At 44.9% G+C, this 18,360-nt stretch overlaps 1 protein-coding gene across 2 annotated transcripts in view; it reads right to left on the bottom strand.

The window, feature by feature from the left end:
• The window catches only part of Fhl2 (four and a half LIM domains 2), a 74,388-nt gene extending 65,071 nt beyond the window's left edge, over positions 1-9,317 (bottom strand). Inside the window, exon 1 of one of the 2 annotated variants that reach the window (XM_047523570.1) lies at positions 9,166-9,317. The gene's annotated coding sequence lies outside the window, so the exon portion shown is untranslated. The remainder of the gene's footprint in view (positions 1-9,165) is intronic. The other variant, XM_047523569.1, reaches the window with a different exon arrangement.
• Between the last annotated feature and the right edge of the window lie 9,043 nt (positions 9,318-18,360).

The raw sequence follows: 18,360 nt of genomic DNA, 5'->3' as shown, positions 1-18,360 counted from the left end.
ACAGTCGCTGGTTTGGACCATAAATTTTATATACCCTACAGTCACCATGTGTGTGGACAGCTGAGCAAAGGGTACCCACAGCTCAGTCTGTGATTATTGCTCAGCCACAAACACACACAGCCTGTACATATATTTAATTTTAATTTCTAACACTGACATGCACATTAAGGAAAGGTTGGAAATAATGCAATGTGCCAGGTAAGTACTCTTGTCCCTGGAATTCATGCTCATCACACCTTCCTGCTGTCCAGGAGCTGAGGGTGTTCCCCAGTCCTCCCCACCTGAAGGAATGGAGGTCCCTTCAGATACTTGAAGCACTAGAAGCTCCTTCGTGTCTCCAACTGGGAGAAACGAGCGTATATCTATGTAGGGGCAGCCCCTTGTTGCTCGAAGGTGAGGTCTGGACAGAACTCAGCTGATAGAGATTTGGGGAGCCAGGAGCCTTGCTGAGCTAATGGTGGGGCTTAGAAAATGAAACCCCAAACTGAAGATGAGATTTCTCCCTGCCCTTCCCCATCCCTCCTGGGTCTCACCTTCGTTCTCTCCATGGAGACAAGCCATAAAAACTAGAATCCTCTTCTCCAAAGCTGATCATAGAAACCAGAGCCTGTTTGCCCCTAAGCCAGCCATAAAACCTGTACATCAAGTTCTAGCTCATCCCCATCTTGGTGCATAAGAGGCAGCCATGAAGCAACTCTCTGGCCTCCTCTGGCTGAGAGTAAGCCATCAGAACTCACTTCTAGAAAAGGTCCTGCCTCATACCACAGAGGGGACAAGAAGAATCTGAACAGACAGGCCTTGCTGGGTTCCCCACTCAATTACCTTCAGCTCACACACCCTCTTTGCCAATCACATTTCTGCATGGCTACCTATGTTTCCCTGAACCTAAGCATAAAAGTGGGTTGGATCACACTGGGTCCCTACTCTTCCAACTGAAGGATGCTACCTAATGTAAAACTACTATCAAATGTTAATGTGTTTCTGTTGTTAACCAGCTGCCAGTTTATTTCAGGTATTTATTTAATATTGAACCCGTGGAGGGAAAGTTTGAATTTCTCCTCATCTCATTTTCCCAGACTGCAGCTTGTCTCTGACTTCCTGTCTCCCCCTCAAACTCATTTCTTTCATGACCAGATAAAGCGTCTGTCTTTTTTTCGTGTGCCTCTCTTCCTCCTGGATTAGGTCTGTCTTAGGTATCTCGTTGGCTGAGCCTTGAAACAGCCTTTGGGTTCTTTCCAGCCCTGGGAGGTTGGGATTATCACAGACCCCCAGCCTGAGTTCAAGGCCCACCCAGACCATCACTGCCTGCTGCAGACAGGGACCTACTGCTGATGCAGGATGTGCCTGCCTTTCCTTTGTCCCTGTGCATCAGCTTGCTCTGACACCCTGCTGGGCTGGTTCCTAGAGTCCTGTCTGTCCTGCCCTGGCCCACCGCCATTCTCCGGTTACTCAGGCCCTGTGCACCCTGGAACATCCTGAGCCAGGTCACCGTGTCCTGTCCTGGCACCTCAGGTGCTAAAAGGCTCCGCCTCGCCAGCTCCGTTTACCTCATGGGTTCCCGGTTCTGGGTGGCCCCAGGCTGCTGCTGGGCATGCTGTGTGAGCACTACGCTGCATGGGCGCAGGCACAGCCCGTCTCCAGGCAGAGCCCTCATTTCCTTTGCAGCCTGCTTTTATCGCATTTCTGTGGTTTCTTGAAAGTCAACAACAGGTTTGGGGCTGCAGTGACACTGGTCATTTTAAAGCTTACTTTGATGAGGTAAAATACCATTTAAAGTTAACTGTGACTCTTTGGCATCCTACACTGCAGAACAGCAGGACGGCAGGGCATGAGCTGTCTTGTTCAATGTCACATGTGAATCCCGAATCTGGAATCCAGAGCGCTCCATCCTCCTGTCATTACAACAAGGCGGGAAGAGAATGTACTAAACACCACGGGCTTTCTGAACAGTCTGGGGGTCCAACGTCAACTGGGTCCGAATCCCAGTTCTGCCTCCCAGTGACTGTAGAAGGATGTCCCCCCAACACGTGCACTTCCCAATCCCCAGGAGCTGTGGACCTGTCACCTCATGTGGCGAAACAGACTTCGCAGATGTGGTTAAGGATCATGGCACAAGGAGATTATCCTGCATTGTCTGGGTGGCCCAAGTGTAATCCCAGGGGTGCATACATGGGATGGATGGAGGCAGAGAGAGATGGGCAGATGCTATGTGGCTGCCTCAGAAAGTGGAGGCAAGGGTTATGAGTCAAAGACACAGGCTGCTGCTGGAAGCTGGAGGAGTCAAGGAAACAGATCCTCCTCTTCAGCCTTGCTGCCTTTGATTTTAGTACAGCGAGACCCACTGCAGACTTCTAACTTCCAAAACTGCCAGATAATAAACTCATGTTACTTTAAGAGACTTAACTTTGCAGAAATTTGTTACAGCAGCAGTGGGAAATGTATACAGCAGCTGTGTCTCCTTAGTTAAGCTACTTCTTAGTCCTCAAACTAAGACTTAGCATACTACATACACCGTCAGGTTGTTGCACAGATGGGACAACTATTTGCATAGCATTTATGTCTTACATTTTATTTGGTATTACGGTTAATCCAGAGATGATTTAAAGGATATGGGAGGATATCTACAGCCTATATGCAAATACTATGATATCATTTGATATAAGGGACTTGGGCATCTGCAGATTTTAGTATCCATGAGGGGTCCTGGCACCAATTCTCTGTAGATACTAAAGGATGATTCTGTGTGTGCATATATGCATGCACATATATAGGTATGTGCATACACATACACACATACATATATATGAATATTCATACATGTATATATGTATGTGTTTTGCAAGTGTGTATGACAGTAAGCACCTTAAATAACAGTAAATTGGGATAAGAAAGAAATAAATCCAGGTGAGGAGGTAGTAAATGGCAGTACAATTTTAGATGGGTACTGAGGGGTAGCTCTCAGACATTGTGTGCGTGAAACAGGGAGTAAGTTGTGTGCTTATCTTCAGAAAGAGTGTGATCAATACAAGAACCACCGAGTGCAAAGACCTCGGGGGAGGACAGTGTGACTGGAGGCCCCTAGGTGGAGAGGGACAGAGGGAAGAGATGAGGTCAGATTCCTGGGGTTTAGATCCTGCAGGGCTCTGTATGTAGGTTACGCTTAGAAGTTTGGATTATATTGATTTGGAAAGCTGCTGGAGAATTTTGAGCAGGAAAGAGCTGCATTTTAACTTACAAATCTAAGAATTTCAAAAAAGAGCCTTTGGCGTTAAACTGAGCTCACACTTGGCCTCTGTGAAGCTGCCTAGCTGCTCCTGCCCAAGGTTGGCAGTTTGCTGGCACTTCCCAGGAAAGAGTGAGGCGTTGCATACAAAAGTAGAAACAGTTCAGGGCAGGGAGCCAGGATCCTGCCAGAGCTGATCAATAGCCAGACTAGCGGATTTGTTGCTGCTACTGCTTAATAATGGGAGCTGAAGTTTTATCAATTCTCCTATCCAAATTTCATTATTTAAATGATGTTGAACTTGCCACTATGAATTTCCAAACCTCTGACTTGTCGAGAACCCTGTTTTAATTACAAGATCCTTACCCCACCCTTCCCTGCTGCCTGCAGAGGTTTTTCCCTCTGAGAGAATTGATAGAAGTGGTGCTGTAGTTGTGAATATTTCTTTCCCACTTGAATGATTGCCTAGGCTGTTTAATTGAGTGCCAATGAATTTGCACCTGCTTATATGAATTTTGTATTTTCAATTTGCAGGAATGGAGAAAAAGGAACCTAACAGAAGCCTGTCTCCTACCCATCCTGAATCTCTTAGCTCTTTGTATGCTGCACAGACACTACCATGTTTTGCTGTAACTGGTTGACCTCTGTCTTTTGATTTAGGGATTGGAAAAGCATAATATTTGGCCATTGGGTCTCATTTCAATGTAATTAAAATTGGGCTTTTGAATATGGAGACTACTGTATTCTCTCCCATCTGGGTTTTTGTTTCCTAAACTGTGTTTAAAGAGAGATATAGATGTTGTTTCCTAAAAAATTATTTAAAAGATTCTGGGTAAAAAGAGCAGCGGTTCCAAAAGTAAGTTTATGGAGTTGAGAACTTATCCCACATCTTCGTCTTCTCTTCCTACACACCCGTGTGCGTGCACATACCCTCACGCACACAGAGGCTTCGATCAAGGACACTTCCAAGTCAGAGGATCTACTCCTTAAGCCAATATCATCATCACATATTGGTATTTATTGCCCACGGAGCCAGCAACCCGGAGTCTAACCCAGAGGATGAGCACCCTTCCGGGGAGCTGGAACTAAAGGAAGAGCTTAACAGGAAAAAAACAAATATAAATGGGAAGCGAGCATTCGTTTTTACGATGAGGTCCTTTCTGCACTGCTTTTCCAGCAATTTCTGATTGGACGCGACTCAGTGCTGTCACTGCAGGTCTGGGCTCAAGCCCAGCTTCCCCACACACGGCCCCGGTACCCTATATGAGGAATGGCAGCGAGCCTCAGGGTCGCCAGGTGGATCGCAAGTGTGCGCATGCGTACAATGCGCTCACCAGCGCCTGGCACGCTCGCTGGTGCCACCTCTGTTGCCTCCCTACCCAGACTTTCATTTTATTTTACCTTTGGAATTCAAATTAGTCCCAAGTCAGATTCTTTACATAGAAGATTTTTTTTTTTTTTACTTTTACCTTGGGGATACAAGACACATCTTTATTTTCTCTTCTAAAATGTTGGTTTTTAGAAATGTCCCACAGGGCACAAAGCGACGGGAGGCAGCCCTGTCCCTGAGTAATTGTCTTTCTCCGCAACACACATTTAGCCTATTTCCTAGAACCTTAGGATGGATCGTATTCATATCTCCATGTCTTCACATTCTTCTCCATCTGTAAAGTTCTCACCTTGGGTAAGTCCTCCCTTTCTGCAGGCTACATATCTCCATCCATGCAGACTTTACCCCAAGCACTTCCTTCCTTTATACTCAGTTCCTGTAGTGCTCATAAATGACACTGAAGCCCACTGTCCATTGCACATGGCCTTAGGATTGCTCTTTCACTATCTAAATCTAATGCCAACTAGATCACAAAGTCCTTGAACAAAGAGACCATGTCTTTAGCTTGACTTTCACAGTATATCACAGGGTTAGAAACCTCAATTGCCTTATCTGGAAAAAGGAATAATAATAACAAATAATAATAATAATAATACTTACCTATTGAGCTATTTTGTTAAATGAGTTGATACTGTGTTCCCAGATATAGTCATCATTCAATAATTTTTAGCTATTGTTTTAAGAAGCTAATAATTCTGATTGCTTATTTACCATTTTTTATAATAGGTGGTAATAATTGGAATGCTTTTGAGTTGCAGGAAATTTCTCAATTCAAAACTTTCACAGTCACACTGTAGAAAATTTAGTAAGCCATTTAAAATGTAGAGAAAAATATAAAATGACTTCTAATCTTATCTCTCATATATAATAATTTTATATATTTCAGTGGTTTTTTTTTCAGCTAAGGTAATATATTCTGAATATTCATTGTATGCTTTGTTGCTAATTTTTTAAAATTAAAAATTTTGTGAAGCCCGTCTTGAAGGCATGTGCCTATAGTCCTAGCTCCTCAGGAGGCTGAGGCAGGAGAATTGCTTGGGCCCAGGAGTTCAGGGCCAACCTGGGAAACATAGCCAGAAATTTCTGTCCTCTTTAAAAAAATTCTGTGCAAACTTTGTTTTTCATCCCATACTATGGCTATATTGCAATTAGAGATAATTATGTTCCTTATTGTCAAATGTATCAAAATAGTAAAATAACACCAGACTAGATAGGACCATCCTGGTTATAGTTGCACAATGGCCTAAAACCATACTGAAATGGTTTCAATACTTTAGAACAATTATATTGTTCACTAGTTTTAGTTATGGCAAATTATTAAATATGATTGTTCATTTAACCCTTTGTATCTGTTCCTTATCCACCTTATCATCTTACAAAGAATGTGACTTGGAATAGGATAATTGACATGGTCATTTTCTACTTTGTTTATACTAAACCATGAACTGACATCTTGGAATTAGTCTAGGCTGCTCTGGCCAGCACTGAGCCCAGGCACAAAACACTACGGTGGCTTTTACATAGAGCTACAGAGGTCCCCACAGTCCCTTCAGCTACCACACACTTCAGCTACCACATGGTTATACCATTTAGCTGGGCCCAGGCACCAAAAGAACCCTTATTTCTTGGAGACCAAAGTAAAATTCTTGCACTTTCCCCTTAATATCAAATTAAAGTCTCCTTAATAGACATCAAACATTTCACGACATGGAACTGGCTTGATACTGGTTTCTTTCAATTTGAATTTTTTTCAGTATTATTATTTTGTGATACTGGAGATGGACTTTTTTCTTTACTCAACAGTGAGGTACAGCCCCAGCCCTTTTTATTTTTCACTTTCAGACAGTCTCCCGAAGTTGCCCAGGCTGACCTTGAACCTGGGATCCTCTTGTCGCCTGAGTTGTTGGAATTCCAGGAGTGCACCATGCTTTTCCCCATGTTACTCTTTAACTACAGCAGAATTTCTATGTTAAAATGGAACTTTATTCCTCTTCTATCTAAAAATGTATCTTTTAAATTAATAGAGGCCTCAAGTTTTAAAAACTTTCTCAAAGTTAAATTTGATTAAAAAAAAAAAAAACTTAAGTGGTAAAGCATATGTTTAGCATGGGCAAAAAAGCCCAGTGTTCAATCCCAGTCGATTTTCTAATTTATACTTTAAAAATTATAATATTTATGAAATATATTCTGATGTATATCAAATTGCTCAAAACTTTAGTTTGTTTCTATTTTTCATCCATATTTTAAAATAATGGCAGTAAGTGATGAATTGCTGAGAAATCAATAGTGATGAAGAAAACAATCAGCTTGGCACACTTTGCTAGGAGCAGGCCAGACAAGACACAGGTAGTTGAGTTTTTTTGTGACTCCAAGGGAGTGATGATAGTATAGAAATCATCACATGGATCAGATGTGAAATAAGTTGTTATAGAATAATAAAATGTTTTATCTAAATCTCCATTTATGAAACCATTATGAATACTTTACTATACTGACTAACTGAAAGGAGTCATAAAGTCATATTGATATAACCAATTTTCAAGGAATTCAACTTTGACTAGACTGTAAAAGTAGGTTGACCGTAAATTGTACAAAAAGTAGGTTACCAAATAACCTGGTTACATATACTATTTTTAAAAGAGAAAAAGAAACCTCACTATGTTGTAAAGGTTGGTGTATTTTAAGATGAATCCCCAAACATAAACCTGTATGTGGGGGGAGGACTCTAAATTATTAAAGGTGTTAACGTATCTCTTCTCTTTTAAAACTCCTATTATAGTAATGATTGATCTTCCAGTCAAGGATAGCTTAGAATCAAGAAATAGTTCAGATAAACCATAAAAAGCTACTGGTGGTTATCCTGGTTATCCATGGATAATGGAACTACACTACCCATAGTTTTCCATTTTCTGTTCTCTACCGCTGTGTCATTTCTAAGGTGAACTTACATTATTTGTATGAAAAGAAAAAAAAAAAAAACAGAAGAAAATATAAATGCTGTGAATATAATTTCACCTCTTTTTCCAGTGGGGAGAGGACAACTTAAAATCAGTATCTCTGGCCCATAGATTGTAAATGTTGGCTATTTTGGAGATGGGTAGGAAGGCATAGGTCCTTGTACTTCAGGCTGTGGGAATACTGAGTCATATACCTCAGGGATCTGAAATTGACTGAGAACTCTGGAAACACTAAACAGAATGCTCTGGAAGCGTTAAAGGGAATGATAAAATCTCCAAGTGCAAAAGATGCTTCAAGTCAGGCAAGATGGTGAGTGGGCATTCAGGGAACCCTGGATGGGAAAATCTGCCACTTTTCATGGCCCTCCCACTTTGTGATATTCTCCTAAGGCCGAGGGTATAGCACAGTGGTAGAGCATTTGCCTAGTACACACAAGGCCCGAGTTTGATCCCAGTACCAAACAAACAAACCATTTTTTTCTCAATATTAGAAGAAGCCTCCAAAATAAAATCATTTGAATTGGTTATCCTTCCCCTCATTTAAAAACGAACAAACAACTTTTGTAAGATAGGAAGAATCTCAATGCATAATAGACTTGATTACAGTACATCTTCTCAAGAGCCGAACAATAAGACAAAATTAAAATAGCATTCCTTGAAAACAACAATAACAAAACAACAACAGCAACCTATAAATATGAGATAAAATATCATCATCAGCTGGGAAATCAGGTGTTAATACCATATTTAGACTTCAAAATTAGTTAAAAGAGAAAACAACTAGCCTGACGATTTCTTTTTTCCTTCCCTGCTTCCCTCCCTCCCTCCTTCTTTCCTTAGACTTGAGCCAGTGGAGTTGGCTGGAGTATGTTTACGTATAGGATATCTCCTGTCACAGAGTCACTCTATCAGTAGTGAGATCATTCACAATTGGTCAGAGCATTTCTCAGGACTATGTATCTTAGTGTATGCCCAGCTCTAGAAATTAGTAAAATATCCATGAATTTCCTTTCCAAAGCACGCAACAGCTTTTTGGACTTTCAAACCATCAGCTGTAACAAGTCATCTTGTCTAAACATTCTTTCCCAGCATAACCAGATTCATTGGTAATTTGCCTTTTCACCCCAGGCCATCCGGAAATACTGTCAGAAAGAAAAATCTCAAGTGCACTGTGATATTTTCCTCCCTTTGGATGTTTATTTTATAATTTTTCTCCTTTTCCTTTCTCTTAAAAAAAAAAAAAAAACCCAGTTTTCAGTTCAGAACTGATTCCCACTGAGAGAGGGCAAGATGCGTGAGGGCTCCCTCCCAATCTCTGTCTCCAGGTGGGCACCAGGGTAACTCTGTGCAGTGGGGATTCCGTTCTGTCCCTGCAGCCTGGGGGAGAGGGCTTTGCTGCTGGTGGAAGACAGCTGCCAGTGCCACCTGGGTCTCTGCTGGGATTTGCCCACCCTCAGTGCCCGGGCCTTGCCTCCCAGGGCTGGGACACTCTGCACAGAGCAGGATGCCAGTACAGCCTGGTGTCCAACCCAGCTGCAGGCACAGACTGGGAAGATGGCACGGGAGAGAAAAGGACAAGAACCTGTGGTTCTTACCTGCGGAGTCAGAGCCCTGTCTTCTACCCTGCTGCCTGACCAGCAGAGACGCGTCCCCACAGGCAGACTGCCTTGGTGGATGGCCCCAGCCGCGTGGGCACTTGTTAGCAGCGCTATAAATAAGGCATATCCAGAACACTGGCCCCGCTCAGGAGATAAGAACCCAGTCCCTGGCTCCTGCAAGCCTTTTAAGGTCTCCAAAGGCAAGAAGCCTCAGGGCCCAGATGGGAAGGGGCTGCCCTGTCCCCATGTGGCCGACCTGCCTCAAGGACATCTTAGACCTGACACATATCCCAGAGTCCAAAGAGCAGCTGAAAGGGGAAGGCCACCTGCGCCAGGAATGGATGTCACCATGCCAAGCTACTGGCAGAGCCTGCAAGAATGGAGCCCAGCAGCTCCGTGGCTGCGTGTCCCTTGGATGAGGCCACTGTCATTGAAGCGCAGGAGAGGGAAGGCACTTCTCCCGGGTCACACAGCACTTCTGTGGTTGTGGAAGGGGAGATCTCCCTGTGTGAGTCTCCAGTGCTCCTCTGGGCAGAGCTTACCCATCTGCTTTCCCTGGGTTGGCACAGCATTTGCTCGGGTGAGGAGGATTCTAGAAAGCACTGAAGGATCTGCTCCCTGCCTGCCAGGTTCATGGGCAGCCGTGGAGTGGAACGCACTTCCAGAAAGTCCCTGCTCTCCTCATCCTGCCCATTCTTTCACAATTGTAGGGTTTCTTGAGCCGCAAATCATTTTCTCTATGGGACTGAAACAGAGAAATCTTACTGGAGCCTTTTTAAAAAAGCCACATGCCGTAAGAGGAAAGAGAAGGGAACTTGAGGGAGCAGCAGCTCCCAATTCCTCCCTGAATTTCCTACTTACGAGTTTGCTGAAAAGGCATCTCGGGCACAGCCCCTCCCCAGGGCGGGTTGGCAGCGATGTCTGAGTCACCACAGTGGCTCCAGGTCTGGGAATTCATCCCAAGGAACCGGTCGTGGAGGTGGGCGGCAACCTAGCTAAGGACGATTCCTGCCAATCTTCTTTTATTAGGAAGCAACCTCAACACCCAGCAAGCAGACCTGCAAAATGAAGTAAGGGAGGGGAAGATGGCTTCCCTCCATCCTTCTAGGCTCACTGGGTTGCAAGTTAAAGTGACATCAGACAGATTAACAGGAGGAAAGCCATCTTAATTATGTGCGTACATACTAGAGTCCCACAAAATACGAGAGTAAAAAAAGATCATGTGGCTCAAAACTATAGTGCATCCTCAGCCACAGAAAGGAATGAGGGATGGGGGTTTGGGAGGCCACACAAGCAATGGAAGGGTGAGGGGAGGAAACATGGGGAATAAAGGGGCTATCATGCAGATAAATCTCTCAGGTAACAAATCTCCCAGAAGGAAGTCTTCTGTGTCTGTGGGTTCATGTCTGCAGATTCATCAAGTGCAGACTGAAAACATTACAAAATAATTGCACTTCCACTAAGCATATATAGATTTTTTTTTTTTTTTTTTTGCTACTGGAGATTGAACCCAGGGATGCTTAACCACTGAGCCACATCCCCAGCCCATTTTAAAAATTCTATTTAGAGACAGGGTCTTGCTGAGTTGCGTGGGGCCTTGCTAAGTTGCTGAGTCTGACTTTGAACTAGCTATTCTCCTGCCTCAGCTTCTTCAGTTGTTGGGATTATAGGTGTGCACCACCATGCCTGGCTAGACTTTTTTCTTGCCCTTATTCTTTAAACAATACAGTATCACAACTCTTTATATAGCATGTACATTGTATTAGGTATCATAAAAAATCTAGAGACAATTCTAAGTGCAGAGGAAGATATGCACAGGTTCTATGCAAATATTATGCCAGATTATGTAAGGAACCTGAGCATCTGCAGATTCTGGTATCCTCAGGAGTCCTGGAACCAATCCCCCCAGGGATAGATACTAACTATACTTCGGTGCAAATTTCCTGTATAGATATAAAATTTTTTAAAACAAAAGGACAGCTTTTAAGAGCTACTCTGATAGCTGTGATTTCTCAGAATAATCTGCTGAAAATAGGCTGCAGAAGTATATTTTGGTTTGGTATGTCCTGGGCACCAAGAATGAGAAATAATGTTTCTTACAAGGAAATGTTCTGCAAGCTTTAAAAACATCATAGAACAATATTAAATGACATGGAAACAATATGCATGACATACTGGTATTAGAGAAGCTGGTCACTGTAAGGAAGGGGAAAATGGTGTGTGTGACATGAACTCAGCACACGCAGGAACCTGCCCCCAGACTGCATCAAACGGGAAGAGGTGGTGTTGGCCACATGGCGGATCTGGATGACCTGATTTTCTTTGTCTGATATGCAATTTCCAAATTACTTACCAAAACCTTGTGTGGTTTTAATAAGCAAATTGACTTCATTAAACGTCTAAGTTTCTGTGACTCAGAAGGCAACTTTCTGTATTTCTTCATTAAGGAACCTAAATTTTGTTTAGGGTTCCAGAATTCCTTGAGGATCTCCCTAGTCTTTGGAAAGATCTAAGTTGGGACAGTTGTATTTTTTTTTAATGATATGATGTAACTGTCTATAGAAGCCCCCAAGTCCCCCTGTCAAAGCAAATGTAAGCAAGAAGGAGAAAAGGAAGGAAGGAGGGAAAGAAGGAAGGAAGGGAGGGAGGAAGGGAGGGGGAAGAGAGGAAAGGGAAGGAAAGGAAACAGGAAAAAGAAAAAAACAGGAGGAGTAAAAGAAAGGGGGAGAGGAAGAACGCATACTGAGAGAAAGAGGAGGAAGAATAGATGAAACTTTTTTGTAATATCTATAACAGCCACAGTTATTTTACTTATTTGTTTCTTTGTTTGTTTTTGGTACCAGGGATCTAGCCCAGGGTGCTTAACCACTGTGCCACATCCGGCCCTTTTTATGTTTTGAAACAGGGTCTCGCTAAGTTGCTGAGGCTGGCTGGAACTTGCAGTCCTTCTGCCTCAGCCTCCTGAGCCGCTGGGACTTAGGCATGGGCCACCGTGCTGGGCCACAGTTACTCTTATCACAGATTAAAGTGGGGTCCCTGCCTGGGTGATACAGAGGAGTTCGTCTTTTACTTAAAGCCCATTTTCATTGCTAACTCTGACTAAGAGCGTGGTCTCCCCTCCCGGAGCTGGCTCCTGGTGTTGCTGGCACAGAGGCCCCTGAGTCCTTCCACCACCTGCCTTCTGCACACAGACGAGGCATGGGGTCACCTCCCCTGTGACTAGCACCTGGACTAAGGCAGAGAACGTGGTCAGTTTTCGAAGCTTTCCTGTTGGGTGGCTGTTATGCAGGAGGCTCTCTAGCAGATGCAGCCCCTGGGCAGAGCCTGGAGACCAAAGCCTTAACCCCCTGGACTGTTTTTTTTGAGTTTGGGGTGCCAAAGCCCTTCTTGGGGGGCACTACTGCTCTGGTGTCAGCTCTGACTGCCCACCTCTGTGTTCAGCCAGCTGGCTCATGGAAATGCCAGAACTCGGAAGGTGGTGCCCAAGTAGAAGGTCCCAGAAGCAGTCTTTCTCTGACCTCCTGACCTCCTGTTCTTACCCCAAAGGCAACCCGTAGAAACTAGAGTTCCTTTACCCAAGTGGGTCATAGAAACCTGAATCCCTTTCCCTAAATCCATGAAAGTTAAAAATAGTACGCTAACCTTCCACTGCCTTTCTCTGTAAGAGGTGGCCATGAAGAAATTCTCTGAACTAGTGTGTCTGAGAATAGGTCACAAGACCCCCATTCCATACAGGTTCTGCTCCATACCTAGAAGGACAGAATGCTGCCCAGAGGGGCGAGGAGGAACCCTAATAGAAAGGCCTTACTGGGTCCCCACTCGGCCAGTTTTCATTAGCTCACGCCATTTTGTCTGGTCACATCTTTACATGGCTGCCCAGGCTCCATCTGACCTGAGCATAAAAATGGGTCTTGGGGTCTTCAGTGTAAAACTGTGATCAAATAACTTGTCTTTTGTTATAGTGGTGTCTGCCCTGACCCTTATGATGGGCAGGAAAGGGATTACCCTCTCCCCATTGCACGCCTCTGTGTCCTACGATGTCTGGTACAGAGGGGGAGCACTTCCTTGGGGTATAAACCCCAAGGTCACCCGGGGTGAGGCAGAGTTTCCTTAAGCTGAACCTTGGCCTCAAAGCCCATGTTTTCTGAAATAAAAATAGGGTGTGGGGAAAGATCTGTTGTGGGGTGAAGGTCAGGGAAAATGCAGAAGTCGGGGGACACTGGTTACCCACTCTGAAGTCAATGCCGTAGCCGAGGAAAGGCGGGTCCTTCCCCCCTCATCACGCTGACCCTCTATAAGAAAAGACAAACGAACAAGAGAAAGGCTTAACAGATTTACTTAATCAAGGTTTTACATGCTCTGGAATCTTCAGAAATGAAGACCCAGAGATCCAGGGAAAACTGTTGTATGCTTAGGTCAGTGACGCATGGACAGCCAAGTAGAAATTGGCTGGACCAAAAGGTTCTGATTCACTGCCGATCCCTTGCTGGGTGCCCACGTTCTTCTTGGCCTCTCTGGGCAGCGTTCCTTCCTCCAGGCAAGACCCCTCCTGGAATGGTATATAATGATAGTGTCTCCTATCAGATGATTATGAAGTCAGAGAATTTCTTCGTGGCATGTCCAAGACAGAAAGGTAGCTGTTTTTATGCCTTATGGCTGACTTGGGAGAAAGAGGTTGTGATTTCTATGACCTGCCGTGGGGAAGAGCAATTCTGGCTTCTATGGCTATGTCGAGAGGACGGAAGCGACCAGAGGAAGGGCAGGAGAAGGTCAGAGGGAGACTGCTTTTTGACGTTGCTTCTGAGAGTTGAAGTGCCCTACTTTGGGGTGTCATTTTCTGAGTCCCCACAGTGCCTTCCCCACTGAGATGCTTCCTGTGATTTAGTTCGTCCTTCTCTTCCTGGTGCAGAGAGGGATTTCCTTTAGAGGTGTGCATTTCCCTTACAAAAGAATTACTTCCCCTTATGCTTCCACATGACATGTTCTGGTCTCCAACAGTAGCATCCCCGTTTGATGTCTCCCTGTTCCGCACTGACTCCGTCACAGCGCTGGAGTGGGTGGGGGATGACGATGGAGGAGACTGCCTGACACTCGTGCCCACCCCTGCAGCAGACGCTGGCTGGAAGGAACGGCGTCCGAGGGTCCGGGGGCTGAGGCCCAGCATTCTGGGCTGCCGTCAAGACCTGGCACGTCAGGAGAACTGGTCACAAGTGTGGCACTTTCCTCTATTTCACAGTATCACAGAGGAAAGGCTGACAGCTCTTTCTTGGTTGTGTTTTCCAAAACTTGGAGACCAAAACCAAAAGTCAGATAGGTCCAGAATGAGCATTTTGATTCAACTTGGGAAACATGTACTCGTAAAGAACAAAATTACAATAATCAATGTCGTTTAAAAAGATTTTAGTTGGATTTATTTGTGATTCTAACATAGAACTAACAGTTTATTTCATACAATAGAATAAGTGTTCTTGATGGGCTGAGCAGAAGAGGTTGTTTTTATAGACAGAGTGGAACTGAAGAAAGCAGAAAGAAAGAACAGAAAGCAGATTGGTTATTTCAGATAGGAGTAAGGAGACAGAGCAATAGAAAAAATTGATTCATTAACATCAGGTCACTTCGGGTTACCTTTTTTTGTGTAAAAACTAATGCCAAGGGAACTTCATAATCATGCCAATTCCAAGTGTCTTGTTTGGGAAATCTGGCTGTTATCCCTTTAACCCTGACTGCTTAGAAGTTCAGAGAGCCTAGTTTCAACTTGGTGATATGGAAATTTAGTGTAAGTGATTCTATTTTGATTCATAGTCTCATCTGGGTAGGAATTTAGTCCAAATCAATGATCTCCTATAATTTTCATTTAATAGTACTGAGCCCCTGCAGGAACCAGATATTGCAAGGGCGAGAACTGAAAGATCAGGAGACAGTAGGCCATGAGGTCCCGCGGTGTATCCCTGTCCACCAGGTGAGGACAGCCCTCTATGGTCTTCTCTTACAGGAGTGCTGGCTGTGTTCTTGTGATGGGTGAAGGAAGGGGTCACCTTTCTGTCCCTACACTTCCACCCTGGACAGATGTTCCCTTGGCAGACTGGATCCGTAGATTTCATGATAGAGGAAGATGAGCTTGCCAGGAAGCCAGAGAAGAGCAAGCGAGAGGTGGTAGGAGAAACACTGCTGAGGTCGCCTGGAACCGTTTGGAGAGACATCAATCACTACTTGGAAGCAGAGAAGAGGGGACAAAGCAGAGCTGTGCTTTTCTGGACCAGGAGGTCCTCAGATGCAGGACCAGCGTGTGTCGGGGTACAGAGGGTGAGTTGGTTATGAAATCTGTCGCCCACCAAGTGTCTATCTGCAGGAACTGGGAGGACAAGCCCCCCCCCTCGTGAATGCCCTTCACCCTCAAACCACTCCATTGGATATTACCGAAAGCTCTATGTAAACATTCCTTCCGCACTTTCCAGAACAAGAAACAGGCAGGGATGACTGCATAGCTGTCGCAGAATGTAAATACATCTATGAACAGCTCTGGAAAGTTTCAACCTGAAAAAAACAGCACCACCATTTGTTGGTGTGACAGAATCCAGATACCTCTTTCTTTTGAATGCGGCTTAGGCTGAACTTGTCTGGGTGTGGAAATGAACCAAGTTACCCTGTTGGAGAACTAACTCAGTAATGACCGGAACCTCAGTATCATGTTAAATAATCATACTGTTGGAGCCCAGAAAGCAATATCCCAAAGTTAAGGCCCTGAAGCAAAATTCTTCCCTGACCTTCTCTTGCCTTCCTTCCTGTCTCTCCCCTCGCTCTGCCCCAAGGAAAGCCATAGAAACTAGGGTTCCCCTTCCCCATGGCAAGTCATAGAGACCAGGAGCCCCTTTCTCCAAAGTCAGCAAAAGTTAAAAATTGTATTCTAACTGCCTCTCCTTTCCGTGGAAGGGGTGGCCATGAAGAAATTCTCTGACCTATCTTGTCTGAGAAGAGGTCTTATTTTAGTCAGCTTCTTTTGCTGCTGTGACTGAAAGACCTGAAGAGAACAGTTTTAGAGAAGGAAAAGCTTATTTTGGGGCTCACAGTTTCAGAAGTCTCCATAGAAGGCTGACTCCATTCCTCAGGACTCCAGGTGAGGCAGAGGGTCAAGGTAGGAGAGTGCGGCAGAGGAAGGAGGCTCAAGGCATGATCCGGAAGCAGAGAGAGAACTCTCTGCTCAAGGACAAAATACAGGTACACCCCTCAAGACCCTCTTCCTCCAGCCACAGTCTATCTGCCTACAATTACTGACCAGGGGATTAATGCACTAATTAGGTTAAGACTCTCATAACCCAGTCATTTCACCTCTAAACTTTCTTGCATTGTCTTACACATGAACTTTTGGAGGACACCTCTCACCTAAACCATAACAGGTCTTAAGAATTCCTTCCCAGAAAGAGTCCTACCCCTCACATGGAAGAGCAGAAAGCTACATAGAGAAACCAAGAAGAATCTGGACAGACTGGCACTCAGTCTGTTAGGCCACTCCCTTTAATCCAATCATATCTCTACGTGAACACACATGCTTCATTAAACCTAAGCATAAAAATGAGTAGTTCCCTTTGGGTCTGTAATCTGAAGGCCCCTGTGTTACATAAAACTGTTAGCAAATAAATTTGTTCTGATTCTCTCTTGTTCTGTTAGTCAGTTTTCCATTACTGTGACAAAATCCCTGAGATAAACAACTTAGAAGGAAGAAATCTTTTATTTTGTTTCATGGTTTCAGAGGTTGGCCCCATCATTTTGGGCCTGTGGCAAGGCAGAACATCATGGTGGGGAGAGCATGGTGGAGCAAAGCTGTTCACCTCAAGGTGAACAGGAAGCAAAAAGAGAGAGAAGGGACCAGGGTCCCACTGTCTCTTTCAAGGAAACACTCTCAATGACCTAACTTGCTTTCACTAGGTCCTACCTCCCCTGGGTCTCCCAACAGTGCCATCAATTGGGGGGACCAAGTCTTCAATACATGAGCCTTTGGGGGGATATTTAAGACCCAAACCATAGCACTGTTAACTTATCTTTTATTATGGGCTGTCAGTCTTGACCCTTGGTGCTGGGTGGGACAGTGACACTTTCAGGAGGGCTGAGCTTTCTGCAGTTCAGATCGCCCCCCCCCCCCCCCCCCCGGGACTCAGTACTTTATTTTGCTTCAAGTTCTACCAAAGTATACAAAAGATGTAATGCTGTAGATGCCAGCAGGTCACCCCCGCCCTGCTGATATTGTGTCTTCTTATTTTCTCTCCCTTCCATCCCTGCCCACCTGCTCCCCCAGTCTTCCTCCACACCCGTTCACGTGACTGACAACAGCTCGGTGGTGGCTTGCCTGAAGTCATTCGTACCCCAGGTATGGGTCAACATTTTTAATGAAGAGGATAAAACCTTAACTAGAGACACGTCAGGCTTCCCTAAGGAAATGAGGGAGGTTTTGGGGGGGACTGCGTGCCTTGCTGGCCTCTGAGTGGACACATGAAGCCACTTCCAGGTGTGCCCATCTGTCTGTGTCTGTTGTGTCCCATTGACCAGCTGATTGAGGTGACGACTGATTGTCAAAGAACTCCTCAGTCGTCTGTCTTGGGGTTGATTTAGCCAATGGAGGAATGAGTGGGAGGCCAGAGCACAGGAGGAGGGGGCTCAGGTCCTTAGGAGCCCAGTACCTCCTGCTGGATGGCTGTACTCCACCTCCAGGAAGGCTGCAGCTCCCTCCAGGGCCTCTCCTTGTCCCTAAGTCTGGGGTGAGATGACTCCCACAGTTGCCATCTGAGCCTTGCACTGTCCCTTGTACTTTTCCAAATGCTGCCCACACCTTTGTTCAAACAATCCTCCAATTACCTAGGTTGCATGGCATCTATTTCATACCTGGAGCCCTGCTAGAGTTTGAATGTGTCCCCCAAGTTCACGTGTTGGAAACAGAATCCCCAATAAAAGAGTGTTAAGGGATGGAACCTTCAAGAGGTGATCAGGTCACGAGGGCTCCGCCCCCTTGGCAGAATGGATTAACTTCTTCACCATGAGACTGGGTTTGTTCTCAAAGGGCGACCAGCCCCCTCTTTCTCTCTCACATGCTCCTTCAGCCATGGTAAGATGCAAAAGGTCCTCCCCACGTGTGGCCCTGTGATCGTGGACTACCCAGCCTCCAGAACCGTGAGCCAAAAGAACTGCAATTTATAATTGTTT

The sequence above is a fragment of the Sciurus carolinensis genome, chromosome 13 (assembly GCF_902686445.1).
Source record: "Sciurus carolinensis chromosome 13, mSciCar1.2, whole genome shotgun sequence".
NCBI classification, from domain to species: Eukaryota; Metazoa; Chordata; class Mammalia; order Rodentia; family Sciuridae; genus Sciurus; species Sciurus carolinensis.
Note: the sequence above shows the minus strand (reverse complement) of the source record. Positions and strands in the feature narration are given on the sequence as shown.